The following is a 23,536-nucleotide window of genomic DNA, read 5'->3' as shown; positions in this document are numbered from 1 at the left end:
AAAGTCCTCTGTCCAGAAGCAACAATTGCTTGCTTTCCACGACACCCTCAATTTGCCGTATGTTCTTTGAGCCGACGGTTACCATTACACTGGAACGCGGAGGCACGGTCATGTGTTCGTCTAGAATGTGCAGCGCCGCTGGGAGAACACTATAAACGGATATTGCCGTCTCGGTCGAGAACTTGACGGACTGCGATTGAAGATCAATGACGGCACCGTTTTCAGTCGGAAAGCCCATGCCGAGTATGACGTCCCGAGAGCACTCGGCTACCACTACGAAACGTTGCCAGAAATGTTTGGCCTTGCACGGTTACCTGCGACGTGCGTGTTCCCGTTGGCGTGATCAAATGGCCCCCTGCAGTACGCATCTGTGGGCCGTCCCAAGCGGTTGTAACCTTTTTCACTGCCGCCGCATTTTTTCCACTGAGCACAGAATAATCGGCGCCAGTATCCACCAGCGCGGTTACATCGGCGCCACCGACCGAAATCTCTAAGTCGGCTGTTGCTAGCGTCTTACTTTGGGGATGTCGAGGCATTCGGTCTCGGCTGCAGTGCGTCGAAGGAGTCCGGCATTGAGGAAAAGGAGTCGTGGCCACGGAGGGATACGGGAGGACCTCGGCTTGTCTTGAGGCACTTTGTATGATGAGTCGTCGGTACGGCTAGGGCATTCGGCGTTGTGTGTGATTTGGAACTGTCTTGCGGCGATGGAGGATCTTGCACATTTTGTCGTTGAGCAGCCACATCTCCAGAGGCTGTTGCATCTAGTTTCCTCTACGGGAACTCCAAGACTGGTCCCGTCCTGGAGAACTGTAGCGACGAGGAGATGGTGATCGAGAGAAGCGACGCTGTGCTGAGCCCGCTTGCGAGACGTAGTCCGCGATCTCCTGCGGTCGTTCTCCACACGTCGGACGAGGACAACCGACGGGGAATCCTCGAAAACCCATCTCCTTGTACGGGCAGCGGCGCCAAACATGTCCAGCCTCACCGCAATGGTAGCACAGCGGCTGATTGTCTGGTGCTCTCCAGATATCCGTTCTGCGTCATCCTAGGCACTGTGGAGAATTCGGCTGCAGAGGTTGACTCCGCATAGCGGCGGAGGCAGGTGCATCGTAACGTGGGTTCGGCTGGGGCGGAATAAAACGTCGTGTGACGGCGGCGTAGCTGAGTTCAGGGTGCTGCGGCTGTACCGGGTCTGGGAGAGGTAGTGGTGTGCTCGCGCTTAAAGCTTGTTGCACCTCCTCGCGAACAATACCAGCAAGTGTGGCAACCTGAGGCTGTACCTTAGCCGGAAAGAGATTCTCCACTTCTTCGCGCATAATGGATCGAATTATCTCACGTAGAGATACTGCCGAGTTCATCGTGCCTCCCTCCACAGTGGCTGTGTGCATCGATGCTATTGCGCGGTCGTACTGTCGGGCCCTCATGTCAAGAGACTTCTCGATGGAGCTCGCCTCCTTTATGAAGTCAGTTACAGTCACTGACTGGAGGACTTCGAACCAGGCCGGCGAACAGCTGCTCCTTAACCCCTTTCATCAGCAAGCTTACCTTCCTCTTCTACGACATGCTTGGGTCCGCACGTCGGAAGAGTCGCTTCATTTCTTCGACGTACACCGTCACACTCTCGTTGGGGAGTTGATGTCGGGCACGCAAAAGCAGGTCAGCCTTCTCCTTGCGTAATGTGCTGTTCTTGGAGAAACTCGGATTTGAACGTATCCCACGTTCGAAGGCCATATTCGTTGTTGATAAACCAGGTCCTCGCGTAGTCTTCAAGGGCGAAATAAACATGAAGCATCTTGCAGTCAGCGCCCCAGCCATTGTAGATGGCCACCCGATCGTACTGGTCCAGCCAGTTTTTGGCGTCCTCGTGGGGTTGGCCGTAGATATGCGGTGGCTCACGCTGGTGGTGGAGCAGGACCGGCGGAACTGTAGCTGGGTTGGTATTCGTTGTGGGAGCCATTCGGGGTGAATTAGAAGAGAGTAGTCCAAATTCGGGAGATAGTCCTTGCAATCGGCGACTGCCCTGGTGGACTGGCGTGTCGACCTTAGGTATTTCTCCGGGTCTTGAACTGCGGCTTTAAGGGGGCGTACGATACATGAACAACGTACCCAGCACCTGGACCAGATGTCACGTTGGCGTTGGCGTAGAGTCAGCAAGGGCGTTAAGCGTCCGAGAGTCAGTAGCGGCGTAGCTGTAGTTGTTGTTGTTGTTGACCTCACACAATGGCACATACCCACAAGGGGGATTGGCCATAACCCCTGGACGAGAGCGCTTCCTCAACACTTCGTTCTCTTCTTGATCAGCGCGTTCGTCTTCCTGAGCGCTGGCGTCAATATATGCCGATGACAGCACAGTCTTATTTTCTGGTTCAAGCGTATCTAAATTAGTTTGAAAATGATGTGCTTGACAAGCTCTTGCTCTGGTCGCAGCGCCACAAGATATATATTTATGCAGCAAAAACAAAATCAATTATCATCTGGGCAAAAAATTAAACACTTGAAATTCAACTCGCAATTAGATATGCTGATAATGCAATTGAATTTGTGCATGAGCAAAAAATTATGGGAGTTCTTTTCTCATCTAATATCTGCTGAGATATGCAGGTGAATAAAATCTGTAAAAAGCTAGCTGCGAGAAAAGGAGCACTGTCACGATGCCGAAAGCTGCTGTCCTCAAAGGCGAAGCGACCAATTTATTATGCACTCTTCGAATCACCTTAATTACTGCAGCTTAATATGGGCGACCACTACAAAAACAAATATCGCGAATATTCTGTGCCTTGAAAGAAACCTCGTCGTCACATCACAAACGTACACTATTTATCCCCAACAAACGGTTTGTTTCCATTGTATCGCATTATCAGCATTGACCACATGTATGACTTCCGGATGCCACGTTTTGTTCCTTTTTCTAAGTTCTTATAAGGCCTTCATAACTGAAACAGCGTCCCTAAAAATTTAACATACTTCTGCTATTACCCGCAGCACGAATACTTGGTTTGTTCCTCATTTTAGAATTAATTTTAAACTCCAAGCATTGCAACACAATCTTCCGCATGTACTCAGCAAATATAAACTTACCACAAATTCCAGATTCAAAGAAATGCGACGGTGTTACGGTGTTTTGTCGAGTTGTGAGGTATTTTTTAGATTCATTAGTTCTGATTCTCTAGGTGCTCGGTGTTGTATAGAGAAAATTTTGTGCATTTCTCTAATTTTTTTGATTTAATACAACTGGATGTGTATATTCTGCTTTTCATGTATGTACAGTACTAACGGATTGAAATAGGACATTCGGAGCGCGTGGCCGTCGCTTCATGGAGCGCCGCCCGTAGACGCTCATGGAACCAAGGTGGTGCATTGTGGTATGGCGTGAGAGGGAGAACATCTACAAAGCAGAATTGTTCCTTCCAGTAGCCAATCAGCCGGCCTGTGGTTTACCACATGCCTGCGTGGCACTGCAAGGCTAGCGCTCCGAATGTCCTATTTCAATCCGTGAGTACTGTACATGTGTTTCAAATATGTATTAGTGAACATTAAGAACATCTTTGCGATTCTATTACATATGTGTTTCTTGATAACGTATTATTTTGCACTATAGGAGCCTAGAAGCTAAAGTTTTAATAAGACAATTGCATTTATTAAGTGTATTCAGTGTTTGTATTTATAGTGTTTACATGTGTTCTCTTTTGTTGTATCTTTCTTATGTTTTTTTTCCATCACCTGATATGTCGAAGCCATTGCTATCTAAAGGTTTTCCGGGCCCAGTCAAGCTGCGAAAGCAGCTTTTTGTCTGTAAATCCTTCCAGTTGTTCTGGATAAAATAAATTCAATTCAAAGCGACTCAGGCAATGAGGGACGCCCTAGTGAAAGTCTCCTGAAACTCGACCACCTGGGCTTCTTTAACGCGCACCGACATCGCACATGACACGGGCCTCTAGGATTTCGCCTCCATCGAAATTCCACCGCCGCAGCCAGGATCGAACCCGCGTCTTTCTGGTCAGCAGCCAGGTCCTGGACTGAGGACTCCAACCACTAGCTCAGTCAACATCTTTTCTTTGGTCATTAAACGTTTTCCATCCTTCGGCTCCGACGGCGATAATAAGCTATTGCTGTCAGAATGCTATGGCACAGCGAGGAGAAAAGAACGCTGACACAACGAGCCGTGTGACCTCCGCAAAGGGCGTATTGATCGTTTTTGTACGAAAACAACGAATGAAAGTATTAAGAAACGAAAAGTGAGAAGTGCATTAAGCCAGTGTTTACGAAAGCCCTAGAAGTGTGGCGCGTCGGCTGCTTGGCATATCGCTTTCTTGAGTCCTTCGGCGTGCGCTGTCATCAACTTCCTTAAGAAATCCACATAAAGGCCCCTCACGAGTGTGTCCAGTTGGTGTGAATAGGAAAGGCAATTGAGCACTGAGACGCCTGATAAGCACATCTACTAAAAAAAGGGTGGTTTGCCAGTTTTGAAAATGAAGAAAACGTGAGACAAGCTGATGCACGAATAAGTGAACAAGACGTATTCCACCAGACCCTAGCGAAATAAATAGATTACCGCGGCGCATGGGTTCCCATTGGGAATGGCATACAAGGGCAGCAGATATTCTGTGCATCACCTGCACTTTCTTCCTCGCGCAGTGGAGAACTTGCAACACGTAGGCAAGTTTTGCAAATAAAAAACTGTTGCAGACCTGAGGCCGAGCAAACACTCACAGTTTCCTACCCATCCAAGCCTGGGTTTGCCTCCTCATCGATACTGTGAATCCCAGTAGGCTCCACTGTTGACGATTCGGTGAAGAGGAACCCGCAGGTAGTGAAGGGTCCCTCAGTCCCAGCTTATGTCACCATAATGACTTGGCGTTGTACCTCAATGGCCCAACCAAAGCCGCTCGGATTCATCTAGAATAAGAGCCGCGCCTGATACTTCGGAAAACTGTTCAGCCAAAGGTAATGCCTGAAGTACACTTGTTTTGTCAAGAGAAAAGAGGGCGCATCATATGCATAGATTAAAATCTTAATTTCACATTGTGCCAGGGAAAAACCACGCACAGTTGCGCTGTTAATAACACTAAGGCATGTGCTTCCAGATATAAGGCAAACAACAAAGGCAATAATGGGCAGCATTGGCGAACAGATAATTTGAATTTAATAGGTTTGGTTAGCTCTTGGTAAACCAATTTCTTTTCATTTATTTATCTTAAAGGCCCTTTTCTAGGTATTACATAAGGAATGGGGTAATCAAAAGCTTTGTTACATTTTGTCATGATGATTCAAGAATCTAAACTTCGGCGTTGAAAGATGATTGGCAGGTGATAGCAGCAACGGAGTGGGACACCCTTCTATAGTACTCCTTATTGCAGTCTTATGTCCCTAAGCAAAACATCTCCAATATTTACATGCTCATAGACCACAAACAAGAAATCGTGATGGACTTTATTAAATGCCTTGACAAGGTCAATATGAATTAGAGCAACTTGTCCGGTCTCATCTGATCCTGTCTAAAATACTGAACGTGCAATATGAATATGGGTTTGGATGTTGCAGCTTCTGATACCGCAGACCTGATGCGTGCCTATTAGGTCAGAGACAGCTAGCTGCAGATGATTGCAAAGAACATTTCCAAAAATTTTGTAATCTTCATTACAGAGAGACAATATCGCTCGACTCCTTTCAACCGATTTGTATCTGTGCTTTTTGTAACTATTATAGTATTAAAGTTAGTAAATAATCCCAAGGAATCCGACATAGGGAAGTTTAATATGGAGAGAATCGTGCATGCTCTAAAGAACGGACGTAACCTAGAAGTGGTGGAGAGGAAATTAAGCATAGGTAAAAACCAGATGTATGCGTAAAGAGACAAGGAGGGCAATGTCATGAGCAATATAGATAACATAGTTAAAGTAGCGGAAGTGTTCTACACAAATCTACACAGTAACCAATGCTATCAGAACATGAATGATGGAGACAGTAGCGCACAGCAATGCGTCATCCCGCCAGTAACGAAAGTGGAAATAAAGAAAGCCTTAGGAGCAATGCAAAGGAGAAAAGCAGCTGGTGAGGATCAGGTAAGAACGGATCTGTTGAAAGACGGAGGGGAGATTGTGCTAGAAAAAATAGCCAACCCTGTATACGCAATACCTTATGACCTCGACCGTACCAGAAGCTTAGAAGAACGCTAACATTATCTTAATTCATACGAAAGAAGACACCAAGGACTTGCAGAATTACACACTGATCAGCTTACCGTCCGTTGCCTACAAGGTAATCACTAAGGTAATCACTAAGAGAGTCAGGGCCGCCTTAGATTTAATCAACCATATGAACAGGCAGGCTTCCCTAAAGGATATTATTAGCTCATACTTACACTCTCAATCAGGTGAGAGAGAAACGCGCAGAATATGACCCACCTTATATATAGCCTGCATTGATTACGAAAAAGCATTTGACTCAATGGAAACCTCAACAGTCATACAGACATTGCAGAATCAGGGTGTAGATGAGCCTTATGTGAAAATACTGGAAGGTATATATAGGAACTGCACAGCAGAACAGAAAGGATATAAACTGCGCGAACAAGACGGGACGAGAGGCACACAAATCGACAGACAAAGCGCAGCTACCATAGACCTTCATAAAGTCCGCGATAAATTTCAAATAAGGAAGGGCGTCTGGCAAGGAGACACGATCTCGCCAATGCTATTCATCGCCTGTTTACAGGAGGTACTTGTTGTATCTTGCCAAAGATTATCACGAGCGTTATCACATTGTTACAGTGCGCCGCGTATCTGATGTACGCGGTTAGTATGCACGTGTGCCATTGTATCGCTAACCAAAGGCATGCCTCGGTTGCACCCAGGCTTCCTTTATAAGGCGAAGCCCCTGAATCATTTGGATTTATGTTCGTGTTGCTGTTCGAATAAATACTTGACTTCGCGGCGTCTCTGGTCAACATGGTGACGAGGATGGGATCTTTCGGGCTGAGGCAATGACCGAGCCTGCAGTAACAACGACGACGCACGGCAAGCGAGGGCATCAATGATGACGACCAACCTGGAATCTGTGGCCGAGTTCTGCCCTGACTCTGGCAATATCGACGTCTACGTGGAAAGGTTCGACTTGTATGCAACCGCCAACGGAATAGACGCAAGAAGTTGCAAGTCTTCTTAACGATCCTGGGTGAATAGGCTTACGTGACCCTGTGTAGCCTGCTGCTCCCGAAGAAACCCACGGAAGTCAAATAGGAAGAAGCTACAGCTCTCCGAAAACAATATGCTCCAAAACGATCTGTGGTTACTGAGCGTTATCACTTCTACCAATGAAAGCAAGAGCCGAACGAGAGCCTGCAACAGGTCATCGTCGAGCTGAAAACACTGCATGCAACGTGTTCGTTCGGAAGTGTTTTGGAAGAAGCGCTCCTTGATCGACTGATTGCTTGAATCAGAAATGATTCAATTTGATGCCGTCTTCTTGCCCTGTCGGAAGACGAAGTCACTTGGGAGCAAGTCTGCAAAATCGCCAACGCCTTGGAAACTGCCCAGGAAAACACCAGAGAAATGCTGAGGGAGGGGTCAACCGCCCGTCCTGCCGACGTTAACTGGCATCGGGAACACACGACGCCAGGAAAAAAAACACGCAACGAAGGACTAGACCGCGAGCAGCGGGCCCCCCAAAACAGAGCATGGAAGCAACGTGGGAAAAGCAAGGTTCGCACCTGTCATAGATGCGGCCGACTGCACGCGCCAGTGAGTTACCCTTTTCTCAAAAGTACGTGCTTCTAATGCTCAAAGCCAGGTCATGTAGCGAAAATGTGCAAAACAAACGTCGTGCACAAATTTGAGGAGACAGTGTCTGCCACTGATTTGCTTGCAGTTTGTGCAACAAATAAGGTTCACATCTCTCCGCCTAATGTGCTTAATTTTTTAAGTAAACGGCAACCTGTTTCCGATAGAATTGGACACAGGAACCGCTGTGACCATAACGTCTGAAAGAGACTTTGATGAAAATTTTCCTAAACACCCATGTTCCAAAGATGACTTGCGTTTAGGTGTGTATAACGGCACTGCACTCAAAGTGAAAGGTGTTGGGGAGGTCAGTGTCTCTTATCGGAACCGAAGCTACAATCTGCCTCTGATAGTTGCAGAGCAAGAAAATGAAGCTCGCATGCCGACGCTTCTAGGTCGAGATTGGATAACGCCGCTTAAAGTTGAACTGCGCAGTGCTGTGCAGTTGTTGCAACATGACGTGGATAATAAACAATTACTTAAAAACATTTGTCATTCTCTCACCTAACCAGTTCGGTTTCAGAATGGGATTTTCCACCGAATTAGCTGTGATCGCTCTCAACGATAAAATTACATCCTACATCAGCGCAGGTAACTTTGCTGGTGCATTATTTATTTACCTTTACAAAGCTTTTCATTCCCTCAACCAAGCTATTTTATTCAATAATCTTGACGCTGTCGGCAAAACTGGGCCTGCACTTTCGCTAATCAGAAGCTATTTATTCAATAGAAAACAAGCCGTGTTCATCTCGGGAACATAATCAAAATTCAAGACTACTAACGTTGGAGTTCCGCAAGGTTCCCTTCTTGGCCCTCTCCTATTTTTATCATATATCAATGACCTCTCTAGACGGCTTTATAATTCCAGGTGTTTTCTTTATGCTGACGACACAACAATCTTAACCACAGATTCACATATAAATGAAGTGGTCGATAAACTTAACATTGATGCACAGAATGTATTCGATTGGTGCAGAAATAATTTGCTGTTCATTATTGCATCCAAATCCAGCTTTATAGTTTTTAGGTCACCTCAAAAATGTTTTTGCGAAAACCAGTATGTTAGCATAGGTTCAAACTCAATCCTTTCAGCTGATCACCTATCCCTTTTAGGCGTAGTACTGGACAAACATCTTAAATTTCAGACCCCCATCTCATCTATTTCCCGAAAAATGGCGTTTGGTATTAGTATAATAATTAAAGTTTGCCCGTATTTCCATGTTCCCATTCTCATTTCCCTCTATTACTCTTTCATCCACTCCTATATTCAGTATTGCATTTCATCTTGGAGAAACATGTATCATTCGCATTTATCTTCTCTGCAAACTATTCAAAATCAAGCAATTCGAATTATCACTTATAGTCACAACTCTGCAAACGCCCCTCGTCTGCTCCTATCATACAATATTTTATCAGTGCACAAAATAATCCACTACAAATTATGTACCCTTATGTACAAATATGTTAGAAATCTACTTCCTTTTTCGTTAATTAGCAGTGATCAAAATTCGTTTCGCAACGACACGCGTTTTGCTAATAACATTAACTTTCTACTCCCTAAACCTAACACTAATTATGGAAAGCAAACACTTCGTTTCACTGCCACTACATTATGGAACTCATTACCAGTTAGCATTAAGCAATCACCTAATATCTGTGCCTTTAAATCCGCTCTCCGTCAATTGTTACAATCCCACTAACAGTATTTTACTTAGTGTATGGTACTAGTTTTGTCATTTATATTATTCAATGAGTTCTCTTTTGTATTGGTCTGTATGATATTAGGTGTGTAACCATTTTTCATACAAATAAGGGTTTGCATTATTTCTTGTATTTCACTCACTGCTCATTTATGACGCCAACAACTTCACATTTTTTTCTTTTGCATCTGCTGTCTGCAATTCATTTTTACAATTGTTCTTACAGGAGGCCCCGTCCACAGTCTGACTTTGGGGCCTCCTTTCTGTATTCCAGTATTTTTCTCTTACCTTGTACCATAAACATGTAATAAACGAACCTTGAACATTGAACGCACAGGGTGGCAGGCAGATGGTAGCTGCGGAAGCCGACAAAAGGTTAAAACAGCTTTACGGTGAAGCGTTTGAGCCAGGCTATGGTTCAATCAATGAAGTCACTGGTAGCATTCAAATGAAAAACGTTGCGCAACCAACCTTTTGTAAGGCGAGACCAGTTCCATATGCTTTGCGTTAACGAGCGGAGCATGAATTGCGAGACCTTGAGAAAGCTGGTGTGGTGTTCAGGGTCAGGCACAGTGCTTGGGCTACACCACTCGTAATTGTGCAAAAGAAACCAGAAAAAGTGATCAGGATATGTGGTGATTACAGAGTCACTGTAAATCGGGGAATCGAACTCGACAACTATCTACGTCCACTTCCGGAGGACATATTCGCATCACTGGTTGGCGGAACCGTGTTCACTTTATTGGATTTGTCCAAAGCTTACCTGCAGCTTGAGCTAGATGAGCAGGCAGAGGAACTGCTCACAGTGGATACGTACTTACATGGGACTTCTCAGGTTTCGGCGATTGCCGTACGGGATGGCAAGCGCACCCGCAATGTTTCAGGCCCTGATGGACTAGGTTTTACAAAGCATCCCTGGTTCTGCCTATTACCTGGACGGTGTGTTGATAGCCGGCGAAAACCTGACAGAGTGCTATCAGCGTTCCGAGCATGTGCTACAAACTCTCACTAAGCACGGCATTCGTGTAAACCCATGCAAATGAAATAATTTTGCATTTAATGTTAGATTAACCATATCATTTACATAAACATTAAACAAAAAGGGTCCCAAAACAGAACCTTGTGGAACGCCGTACTGAATATGAGAAAAAGTACTAAATGATTATTTAATTTTCACTACTTGTTTACGGTGCGAAAGGTAACTTGCAAAAAATTGTTGGTATGGACCACGGAATCCAATACTTTCCAACTTACGTAACAAAACGGAGTGCTCCACGGTATCGAATGCTTTCGATAAATCCAAAAATAATCCAACAACACATTGATTAACATCCAGGTTACCATTTATAAAATCACAGCAATCTTCGAGAAGTTCAACCGCACCAATATTACGACGGAAACCATACTGTGTAGTACTCCAACAAGAATACTTCTCACAAAAACATGTCATATATTGGTGCACAATTTTTTCCATCAGGATGCTAATGACTGAAAGTATGGCAATTGGTCTGTAATTTGTTTGATCTGTCTTTTTTCCCGACTTGAATGGGTCTTAGCACTGAGATCTTCAGACCTGATGGTATTTCTCCGGTCTTGAAACACCCATTAAGTATATGTAAAAGTACATCTTTAAGTTTAGAGTAATTGTTTCGCAAATCACGCAGTCTAATCTTATCGTAGCCTGGTGGTTTGTTGTCTGGTAGCGTCCTAATAAGGTTCCACAACTCATCTTGATCAACAGGAGGAAAAGCAGCAGAATTAATTGTTTTCTTGCCTTGGTATTGAATGGTAGAAACAACAGTTTGTTTTTTTAAGTTCCCTAATGGATGATACAAACGCATCATTAAAAGAATTTGCATTGGTCGAAGGATCTGCTTTCAGAAAAGTACAGAGCAACTTCTCATCCAAATTAGATTTCTTCTGTCTACCTAATAATTCATTTAATAGACTCCAAGTTTTCCTCGTATTGCTGCTACACCTAGAAAACTCAGCAGAAAAATATTGCTTCTTTGCTTGCCTCAGCATAGCAGTAAGCTTATTACGATGTGCCCTATACTGCTCTTTCAAGGCAAGATTCTCGACGTCTTGTTTATAGTCATTCCATAGTTTGTCCTTCTCATGAGAAAGTTTAAGTATATCATTCGTTATCCATTTCTTCTCTGGATTTCTTAACTTGATTTTAACCTCCTTCGTGAAACTGGCATATATCTCATCAAACTTGGCTACTAACGAGTTATAAGCGCCAATGTGAGTTTGACTTAGCAGAGACTTCCAATAAAAAGTTTGAACGTGCTCATCCAAGCACTTGTTATCAATTATTTTTATCGTTCTAACGGTTTGACCCGGCATTTCCCTTTCTTGCGCCAGAACACACAGCACTGTGAAATAATGATCCGCCACCCTTTCTTCATATTACTGCAGCGTTGGCGACATTATTCGGGAGTCTGACTGCTATATGGTCGATGCACGACTGAGTAAGTCTGGTGCCATGACTTCTTCCCTGGTAAAACTAGAAATCATATTTTCTATTTCATATGAAGCTAGTAAATCTAAATAGCACGCGCTTACTCCGCCATATCACCCTCAGCCGAACAGGTCGACATAACGTGCTCTCAAATAGTGAAACAGTCGCTGTTAAAGCAATTGTTCGAAGAACAGCGGGATAAAAGTTCCAGGTCACTGCAGCAAAGAATGAACAATTTTCTGTTCGCTTATAGAACAACGCCGCATACATGCACAGGCCAAACACCAGCTGAACTCTTGTTGAGGAGGAAGTTAGGCACAAGGTTATCGTTATTGAAACCAAATCTGCAAGATGCAATAAATGCCAAATCGGAGAGGAATGTCCGCAGTGCGAACAAGCGGAGGAGTGCACCTAGAGTATTTTCTGTTGGTGATGCAGTGTTTGTGCGCTCGGTACGTAAGGAACAGGTGAAGTGGCGTCCAGGCAAGGTCGTGGATGTGAAATCGACAATGTCTTACCTTGTGGTTGTCGATAGACAGACACGGTTTGTGCATGCGGATCACTTGCGACATTCTTGTGTAAAGCATATTGTTGTAAAAGAAAATGGTGTCAATTTACCACTAGCAAGTGACCTGCTCGAGAGTGAACGCTTCCTTGTACCCGCCTCAAACCGGCCAGTGTTGGATCGAAGTGATGGTTCTCCACTCGCAATCGTAGCCGAAATTGCATCAACGTCGGAACAAAGTGATGCCGGTTCACCTGCGCTACCCAGGCGCAGCGCTCGTGATAAGCGAAAGCCTAACCGTCCGACATATGACAGATTCTGATCTTGTTGGAGGGGAAGTGTTCTATCTTGCCAAAGATTGTCACGCATGTCGTCACATTTTTACAGTGCACCGCGTATATGATGTATGCGGCTAGTGTGCTAACCAATTGCATTCCTCGGTTGCATCCAGGCTTCCTTTATAAGGCGAAGCCCCTGAATCTTTTGGCTGTTATGTTCGCGTTGATGTTCGAATAAATACTTTACTTCACGGCGTCTCTGGTTCACAGTATTCTTATGCCAGAATTGGGAACACTTGGCGATAAGAGTTAATGAAGAATACGTGAATAATCTGCGCTTCGCTAATGCCATTGCCTCGCTGAGTCACTCAGGAGATGAGCTGCTAATCGTGATCAATGAGTTATACAGACAGAGCAGAACGGTGGGTCTAAATTTTAACGTGCAGAAAACCAAAGTAGTGTTGAACAGTCTAGCAAGGGAACAGCAGTTCACAATTAAAAGCGAGGTGCTGGAAGTGGTAAATAAATTCTACTTAGGGCAGGTAGTGACAGCTGATCCGGATCATGAGAGGGAAATAACTAAAATGATAAAAATGGGGTGGAGCGCATATGGCTTGTTCTCTCAGATAATGAATAGCAGGCTACTAATAGCCATCAAGAGAAATGTGTACAACAACGGTATTTTACCGGTACTCACCTACGGGGCAGAAACGTCGAGTATAACGAAAAGGGTTAAGCTTAAGTTAAGGACAAAACAGCGAGCCATGGAAAGAAAAATTATAGGTGTAACGTTAAGAGACTGAGATCGGGCACAGTGGGTGAGAGAACAAACGCGTGTTAATGACTTCCTAGTCGAAATCAAGAGGAAGAAATTGGCTTTGGCAGGACATGTACTGCGAAGGCAAGATAACCGCGGGTCCTTAAGGGTAACGGAGTAGATTCCAAGAGAAGGCAAGCGTAGCAGGTGGCGGCAGAAGGTTTGGGGGGCGGATGAGATTACGAAATTTGCAGGCATAAGGTTGGCGCAGCTGACAAAGAACAGCGTAATGGAGAAACATGGGAGAGGCTTTGCCCTGCAGTGGGTGAAGTCAAGCTTATAGTGATGATGATGATGATGCCCAGAATAGAAAGTGGGGCAAATAAACCAACATCGTAAGAAGCTTGGAAAACCTCCATTAAGACAGGTGCTAGGCAATTGGAAAACGTTTTATAGAACTCGCTATTAATACCACCTTGCCATGAGATTTCTGAGCCGTCTGGCCAGAAATTGCATCTTTAATTTCATCCAATGTGACAGGCCCCTCCACTACAGCACGTTGCTCGTCATCAAGTCGAGGAAAAGCTTCGAATGAGCGACGTTAATCTGATCTCGCATTTATGCACGCATAACCCCCAAACAGCTTCCGGTAATAGTCAAAGAAAACATCAGTAATACTAGGCCCATCCCGGCTTGTAAATTACAGATGTCGGAAATAAGGGAGTGACATGCCTTTCTGCTAAATTTTTTTCCGTGCTTGGCGTTAAACCCCTTGATACTGAAAGTGGCGCATTTCTGTGAACTTTGCCGCCGCCCCAAAGACTCTCGCACAGCCTCCTCGCCCGACTCTCTGCCCGGCGCTTTTCTGAACGATGATTGGCCCGCCCGGCCGTCGCCCAGGCAACGCGCGGGAAAGGATCGTTTTCTCGTGGTTTCTTCTTTCGTCGGCGCCATGCGCAAGCTGTCTGCCTCTGATTCTGGTCGAGCTCCGTTGAGTTACGCGCTGAGTATTCGAACTCTGCTTTTAGGGCCGCGTTATGTTCGATTGCTGTGCATTTCAGTGCACATGCCGGAGTGAGAATGGCGTCGTGCTTTTCGTGATTACTCGAGGATAAAATGACATCAGCCGAAGAAAAAAGTGGATCCACAACATCACACCCTTAGGGACTTTGTTCCGATAAAGCACACCGGCCTCGGCGATGTACTGTGCATTTCGTGGTACTTAAACTACTGTGCATACTTGAAACTTCATGCGAGATCATCAGGAAGCTGATAATCTTGCTTAATTCGCTTGTCGTTATGCGTCGTTTCACACGCTAATCTTTCTATTTGATGGCATTCTGGCATGTCTGTTCTTTTCGCGTGTGTTATTGTGCGGATTACGCCTATTACAGGCATTTTAATTTCTGAATCTGAGTGTAGGTTTCCGCGAAAAAGGTTTGCGACCTCAGCCCCAGAGAGCATGCGATGCTTTTGAGGGAGCACGGTTAGGTTAGGCGCCGGCGGGTCGTTTCCCCCTTCCGCCGTGAGCAGCAGTTGCAAACTAAATATCATAACCCTAGTGCGGGGAGTCGCGAGGGGACAAGACAAGGTCGGCGCAACCGCCAATTGGAGGCTGGGCGGGGCTTTGGGGCCAACGGATTGTGATTCCTTGAACGGCGTGGTTTCACGGGGCAGCAGGCGGCGTCGAGGTCTCCCACGGTGCAAGGGCCAAGTTATTTATTTATTTTTTGCCTCAAAAACGGGTGGGGGATCAAATGCGGTCGCGTTTAAGGTTGGCGGCTTGAAACTAAAGCCGACGCACGACGGTTCAACGGCTTTCGCTAGATCCAACTGGTCCACCGGATCGGGCTCTCTCGGCCACTTGCATGGGCCTTCAGATGTGTAGTGTGAATTAAATAAATTAGCCGAGAGCTCGAAAAGAACAGCTGCGCCCAACTGTTAAAGCTATTGAATTACGTCACAACGCGCACCTCGCCGCGGAGCCGAATTAGTCTGGCTGGGCCGGCGGCGGCTGGCGCAATCGGCGCGAAATAGACATGCTCCAAGTCTCCAACAGTGCGGTCAGTGCGCCGAAGCCGCCGAACGCGTCGGCGGTCAAGCGCATAGAGGGTCTCGCTTTGGCCGACGTGACGTCACAGTGCAGCGCGCGCGCTAGCGTTGCGCCGGAGCATAAACGCGCCAGTGGACACGGTGGCACGGCCGTGACAATGTCACCTAGCGTACCCCTACCTGTGCAGGTTTTCGCTTGATGCTTGCTCTTCGTCTCTGGCGGATCGGCATAGTTCCCTGCTGAAGGATGCTGCCTGCACATTAACGGAATCAACGCTGCGCAATGGCCCCATGGGAACAGCTCGTTCTGCGCATCTTCTTCCGGCTTCCATATTTTCCGCCTCCCACACGTGGATAAGGACTACGGCGCACTATCTTCGGGCAGGCTGACGTCACCACACCATCACGGGACAGCAAGGCCAGTGCATATAAAGGGCGCTCCTGAAACCTTCTGCTTCAGTGGACACGGCGGCACGGCCGTGACAATGTCACCTAACGTAACCCTACCTGTGCAGGTTTTCTCTGGATGCTTGCTCTTCGTCGTTGGCGGATCGGCATCATTCCCTGCTGAAGATTGCTGCCTGCACCTTGACGGAATCAACGCTGGGCAATGGCCCCATGGTCACAGCTCGTTCTGCGCATCTTCTTCCGGCTTCCATATTTTCCGCCTCCCACACGTGGATAAGGACTACGGCGCACTATCTTCCGGCACGCTGACGTCACCACACCGTCAAGGGACAGCAAGGCCAGTGCATATAAAGGGCGCTCCTGCAAGCTCCTGCTTTAGTGGACACGGCGGCACGGCCGTGACAATGTCACCTATGGTACCCCTACTTGTGCAGGTTGGTGATGAAAAGTATAGCTTTCTTAGAGATAACCCTTGTATAATAGTGCTGCCGTGTCCACACGGGTTTTTCAATTATGCGTGTGACTTTTTCGATGGCACTTCTTTTACTCAAGCTGTCTGGAGACATTGAATCAAATCCCGGCCCTGTTACTGAAAAAATGTTTCCTGAACTAATTAGCACACAGAAAGAACCGCAGTTTTGGCCGAGGGGCTTGGGCGTCCGCCTCAGCTGCGGAAGGTGGCTGTTTCGAAACCCACCCCCGGCAACCCACCGGTAAAAATTGGTACAAGCGTCCCCCGGCCCGGCGCCCGGCTTCCTCAGGGGTGTACGCTTGGAAGAAGCTCCACAAACCCCGCTGCGCCCTCCAGGACAAAACCAGTTTCGAACACAGTCAGCCTGCAAAGGTGGTTCGTAAGTTGCGAGGTCGCAGCGAGTGCTGCGAGTTAGATGAAGTTTAAATGAGTCCGCTCTGCGAGAGTTCAGCACATTTGGTGGATCAGCTGGGTAACGGTCCATGTACGCTGACCTCGAGGACACTTTTGACGTCAGATCTCAACGAATGGCTACAACACCAGTCCACAAGGCGAACAGCCGCCTGCGAGGCCTACAACCCGAGTTCGGCCAACTGACAGCACCGGTAAGGGCCATGACATCCACCGCGGCTAGACAGACGACTCAGCATTCCGGGAATGCCCCGCCATTCCTCCTTCACGCACCTCGGTCACCACCACCGTTCCACGGGGACAGGTTCGAGGACGTCGAAGACTGGTTGGCCAGCTTTTACCGAGTGGGACGGCGAGCGCAAGCTGCGCAACGTCTTCTTCCCGCTGCAGGACTCGGCCAAAACATGGTTTGAGAACCACGAAGCTTCCTTTAACACCTGGGAGGCTTTTCGTCGCGAGCTGCTAGCGACATTTACCAGCAGCGAAAGAAAAGAAAACGCTGAAATCGCCCTGCGCTCGAGATCACAGCAGCCGAACGAGGGCGTCGCGATGTTCATCGAGGACATGACGTGACTGTTCAATCGGGCCGACCCTGCTATGCCCGAAGACCAGAAGGTACGCCACTTAGTGCGTGGCGTAAAAGAGCAGCTGTTTGCCGGACTGGTACGTGACCCGCCACGAACAGTGTCCGACTTCACCAAGGAGGCAATGGGTATCGAGCGCTCTCTGCAGGAACGGGGCACCCACTATGGACGTCAGGCTACTGTAGCAGCCACTTCCCAGTCCCAGTACACGCCTACGTCGCTGCACGCCGAGGAGCTTCGGGAGCTTGTAAGAAGCCTTGTGCGCGAGGAACTGGCGAAACTTCGCTTTGAAGCTCCACAGGTCAGCGTCGCTGCTGTGACGGACGTGATCCGCGAAGAAACCCGACGAGTTGCGCAGCCACCCTCAGCTCCACAGCCGGCGCCCTCCGTTATGACGTACAGCGAGGCGCTACGACGTCTGGGGCCAGCGATGCGAGCCTTTTCCCCTATCGCTCTTGTGCCATACCTGCAGGAGCCAATCGCACCAGCACCATCCGTGCCGCAAGAGTACAGGCCACCGTGAGCAGAGCGCACGTTTGGCGTACGACAAACAATCGGTCCCTCTGTTACCACTGCGGAGAGCCCGGCCACATCCTCCGCCACTGTCCCTACCGCAGGATGGGTTTAGGGGGGTTTTCACCTGATGCACCTCGACCACGCTACACACGGGATATCGAACAGTATTTGGCTGATAATGTGCAATATTCGACCTCTCAGCGACAGTTCCCGATCGCCATCCCCAAGGCGGTTCTCTTCGCCCTGCCGCCCGTCCTTCTGTGGCCAGTTCAGAGGTACTTCCCCACGTCGGGAAAACTGAAGACGGCGTCCTTCGGGGGTAGGGCTGCCGCTACTGGGCCGAGTCAAGAGCCTCCACCCGACGATCCGCCACGACGCTCCGACCGACGACGACCTTACCCGACGACATCGACGACGCGCTGCGACCGACTGGCCTCCGCCGAAATTACGGTATCCGCCGACACCCACGACTTTACCGCACTCGTGGATACCGGTGCCGATTTTTCTGGAATGAGCAGACGGTTAGCCACGGCCTTGAGGAAGGTTCTGACACCTTGGCCTGGGCCGCAGATTCGGACAGTTGGTGGCCACGTGGTAACTCCGATCGGAGTCTGCACTTCGCGAATCCAGATCCACGGTGTTACTTTCCCTGGTTGCTTTGTTGTGTTACCCGAGTGCTCCAAAGACCTCATACTCAGTTTGGATTTCCTTCAGGAGTACGGTGCCGTTATCAACCTCCAGGAGCTAATCGTGTCGTTTTCCACCCAAGGCCCTGTCGACGGCGATACCGAGCCACGCAGGGCTAAGTTATATGTCTGTGACAATCACGTTTTGATCCCACCAATATCCAGCATGTTTGTTACTGTAGATTGCGATAACAGCACGAATATTCGTGGCATCGCTGAAACCAACATGTCGCTGCTCCTTGTTCGGCAAGTCTGTGTTTCTCGAGGAATTTTTGAACTGAACAATGGCCGAACCGAGCTCTTGGTGACAAATTTTGGCTGTGAACCTCAGTGTTTGCCTGGCAGAACAGCTATTGCGTATTTGGAGGAACTCAGCGAATTCGCGGGACAGCACGCTTTGTCTGGAACCCCGGCATCAGTGGAGAAACCGACCACTCCCAAAAAAACTGACATGAACCCAAACCTCCCATCTAATCAGAAACGCTGCCGGGAAAGCGTTATCCAGTCCTTCCTCGACTGCTTTGCCTCGACCTCCAAGGTTAGGCAGACATCGCTCACATAGCACCGAATTATAGTTGACGCCAACCAACGGCCGTTATGTTAGCCGCCTTACCGAATCTCTTCGAAGGAACGCGATGCCATTCGCCGCCATGTTCAAGCAATGCTGAAGGACGACGTGATACAGCCGTCGACGAGCCCGTGGGCGTCGCCTGTTGTTCTAGTGGCAAAGAAAGATGGAACCCTACGGTTATGCGTTGATTACAGACGTGTAAACAAAGTCACAAAAAAGGATGTTTATAGTCTCCCGCGTATTGATAAACTCCCTGGTCCGGCTGCGCCACGCCAAGTACTTCTCATCGCTAGATTTACGAAGCGGCATTGGCAAATCGAAGTGGACGAACGCCACCGGTAAAAGACCGCCTTTATTACACCAGACGGTCTGTACGAATTCCGGGTGCTCCCTTTCGCCCTGTGCTCGGCACCTGCAACCTTTCAGAGGATGATGGACACCGTTCTTGCCGATCTCAAATGGCAGTCCTGTCTCGTGTACTTGGATGACGTTGTCATCTTTTCTGACACGTTCGAATAGCACTTCAGACGCCTGCGCGCTGTGCTCGAAGCAATTCGGACGGCCGGTCTTTCCCTGAAGCCAGAAAAGTGTCACTTCGCTTTCGAAGAGTTGAAGTTTCTGGGCCACATCGTGAGCGCTCAAGGGGTTAGCCCAGACCCCGATAAGACTGCTGCCGTGGCTGCTTTTCCTGTGCCCACCGATAAACGCAGTGTGCGCCGCTTTCTGGGTCTCTGCGCCTATTATCGGCGTTTTGTGCAGAACTTCTCCCAGATCGCTGAGCCCCTCACCCGACTCACGAAAGATTCCGAACCATTCTTCTGCGGCCTGGAGCAACAGCAAGCCTTTGAAGACCTCGGCACTCGCCTCCAAAGTACGCCCATCCTTGGATTCTACTATTCTACCATTCTACCACCGAAAAAGAATGCCTGGCCATTGTGTGGGCAGTAACCAAATTTCGCCCGTACCTATAAGGCCACCATTTCAGGGTCGTCAGCGACCACCACTCGTTGTGTTCACTGGCGAATCTCAAAGATCCCTCGGGACGGCTTGCACGCTGGAGCCTTCGACTTCAGGAATTCGATGTCACCATCGTCTATAAGTCTGGTAGGAAGCACAGTGATGCCGACTGTTTGTCTCGTGCTCCTATCGAGGACAACCGAGCTGACCCCGACGACGATTCTGCTTTTCTTGGCGCCATCTCCACGTCCATTTTCATTCAACACCAAAGGGACGACAGCGAACTACGACCCCTCATTGAGTATCTAGAAGGAGGCGCTCAGCCTCCAACGCGAATCTTTTCGCGCGGGCTGTCGTCCTTCTGTTGACGCGACGGCGTCCTGTATAAAAAAAACTACAGTCCAACAGAAGCTGTCTACCTACTCGTCGTGCCTACGGCCCTTCGCGACGAAGTCCTGAAGCCGAGCCATGATGACCTACCTTCTGGTCACCTGGGTTTTTGTCGAACTTTGGCGCGAATACGGCAAAAATACTACTGGCCCAGGGTTGCTGCAGTTGTGAAGCGTTACGTAAGAACTTGCCGCAAGTGCCAGCGTCGCAAGACGCCGCCGACTAAGCCAGCCGGCCTACTCCAGCCTATTGATCCGCCTCAGGTCCCCTTCCACCAAGTTGGCATGGACATACTCGGCCCATTTCCGGAGTCTTCACTGGGTAACCGCTACATTGTGGTCGCCACCGACAACCTAAGCCGATACTTTGAGACTAAACCTCTTCCTCCTGGTACTGCTGACGAAATTGCGAAGTTTTTCATTCAGAACATTGTGCTTCGTCACGGTGCACCCACCATCGTTTTAACTGACAGGGGAACAGCGTTCACCTCGGCCCATACGCAAGAGGTTATACGACTAAGCGGCACCAGTCACCGCAAAACAACTGCTTACCACCCTGAAACGAACGGCCTCACCGAACGGCTCAACAAGACGATCGCCGACATGATTTCTATGTATGTCGACGCAGACCACCGGAACTGGGACGCCATACTTCCTTACGTCACCTTTGCCTATAATACTGCGGACCAACAAAGGACACGCTTCACTCCATTTCCTTTAGTACATGGTCGCGAAACCACAACCATGCTGGATGCAGTGCTGCTTCCAGCTTGCGCTACCCCCTCTGTTATGAGTGCTGCCCAATTTGTTCGTTACGCTGAGGCCGCCCGCCAACTAGCTAGAGGGCGCATCCGGCACCAGCAAGTTCACGACACTCGGCGCTACAACCTCCGCCACCGAAATTTGCGTTACCTGCCCGGCGAACAAGTCTGGGTCTGGAGCCCAATCCGCATGCGGGGGCGCTCCGAGAAGCTTCTACGCAGATACTTTGGCCCCTACGAGGTGCTCCGCCAGCTCAGTGAAGTCACCTACGAAGTTCTCCCCCAAGGAACAGTTCGCTCTTCTAGACGGCCGACCTCCGAAGTTGTCCACGTCGCTCGGATGATGCCTTACCATGCCCGCTGGCCCCTCGCGCGTGCCTACATCACACGCCAGACACGTGCAACTACCCTTGCGCAAGATGCCTGCAATTGCTACCACACCGAGTCGGTGTCTTCAAGAGAGGAGGAGCAATGCCACACTACAAACTCCTCTAGTGGCGCCATACCGCGGCTAAACTGCATTTCCTGGCAGTTGGCAAGCCTTGAGCCATCTCGGGGCTAGATGCTTCGTCTTCATCAGCTCTCGTGCTGCCTGCTGCCTTGCGCGTCCCCACGTCTTGCGCGTCTAAGTGAAGAAAGTAAACCAGCCCTGCTTACGTCAACCGTTTCTCGGTGACAATATTGTCCAAAATCCTAGAAATTCAGCAAAACCAAACATCGTCTGAGGCACGCATTCTTGAAATACAATCCAGGCTTCAGGCTATTGAAAACAAACAGCAGAGCCTTGTCGGAACACACAAAAAGCTAGACGACTTAGAAACTGCTGTGGAAGGTCACGGCATGACGATGAATAGTATCTCCAGGCAGCTTGACGGTTTAGAAAACTGGTCTCGTCACAACAACCTCATAATTTGAGGTGTAAAAGAGGAAGGGCGCGAATATGAAGAGATCTTGCTGAAGAAGGTAAATGACTATATATTCGGAGGAAACTTGGACACAAACTAAACACTATCGAAAGAATTCAGAGACCAGGAAAGAAAACGCCGGGCAATGACCGTCTTGTTACCCTGAAGCTAAATGATTCCAGAGTTAAGATGAAAATTATGCAAAACTGCCACAAGCTCAAATGTAGTCAAATAAGCATATCAGAGGACTATTCTAAAAGAGTTGTTGATATCCGAAAAGAGCTCTGGAATTCGTCACATGTAGAAAGGAGCAATAACCAGAAAGTTAAAATTTTTTTCGATGTGATTAAAATTGGCAACGACCTTTACATTTTGAATGAAGTAACCTGTCAGAGTGTGAAGTGTCCTACACCAGCTGATAACGACCAAGTGTGACTCAATAATTCTCTCAACACATGCTTTAAAGCGATAAATATAAACGTCAGAAGCATTGTAAACAAAGCAACCGCCATTGAAAGCATTATCTTGGAACACGAACCTCATGTGCTAGTAATAACTGAAACTTGGCTTGATCATGACGAATCGGACGGGGAAGTCACGCCACCAAATTATACAATAGTGAGAAGAGATCGGATAGAAAGAGGAGGTGGAGTGGCAATAATGGTCAAAAGCGGGACAGTATTTTCTGTCTTAGATGGTCCAAGTAACATTGAATCAGGATGGATAAAAAATAGGTTAAATAACCGCTCGGTGATAGTAGGTTGTGCATAAAGAGCTCCAAACTCCCCTGTAGACATGCGTGTTAGCTTAAAAAATTCATGGACAGGAATTTAAAACAGGATGTACTCAATCCTACTTTTAGGCGATTTTAATTTGCCCGGAATTGACTAGAATACACTCTCTTTTAGTGCAACGGATATGCCTAGCTGTGAAGAACTAATTGAGCTTGCATTTTGTTGTAACCTAACTCAAGTTGTAGAAGGTTACACCAGAGTATGCGCAACAACATCCTCACTTCTTGACCTAGTCTTTGTATCCTCAAAACTACTACCACATCTTTGTGTTTGCGAACCCTGCGAAGGTAAATCTGAGAACAAAATGGTAATATAATTTTTAGATATGGTGCCAGATCATTCGCATAGTAAATGTAAGGCGCTTCTAAACTTCGCAGCCGCTGACGACGTTGGTGTGTTGAAATGCCTCGAGGGTTCATTCGATGATCTTATGCACCTTGATGTTAGTAATGCTACCGTAGACAAACTATGGGCCTACTTTTTAAACACGGTGGAACACTGTATTAAGCACTTTATTCCCAAGCGTTCAAAATGTACAAGGAAGAAGA

At 47.9% G+C, this 23,536-nt stretch overlaps 1 protein-coding gene and 1 pseudogene across 1 annotated transcript in view; one reads left to right on the top strand and one right to left on the bottom strand.

The window, feature by feature from the left end:
* LOC144122908 (uncharacterized) overlaps window positions 1-23,536 on the bottom strand; it is a 102,950-nt gene that overhangs the window by 37,531 nt on the left and 41,883 nt on the right. The window lies entirely within an intron of this gene.
* On the top strand, window positions 7,036-17,932 carry LOC144126330 (uncharacterized; annotated as a pseudogene).

Source organism: Amblyomma americanum, chromosome 3 (genome assembly GCF_052857255.1).
Source record: "Amblyomma americanum isolate KBUSLIRL-KWMA chromosome 3, ASM5285725v1, whole genome shotgun sequence".
Classification (NCBI taxonomy): domain Eukaryota; kingdom Metazoa; phylum Arthropoda; class Arachnida; order Ixodida; family Ixodidae; genus Amblyomma; species Amblyomma americanum.
The sequence above is the reverse complement of the archived record's forward strand: the minus strand, read 5'-3'. Positions and strand labels throughout refer to the sequence as shown.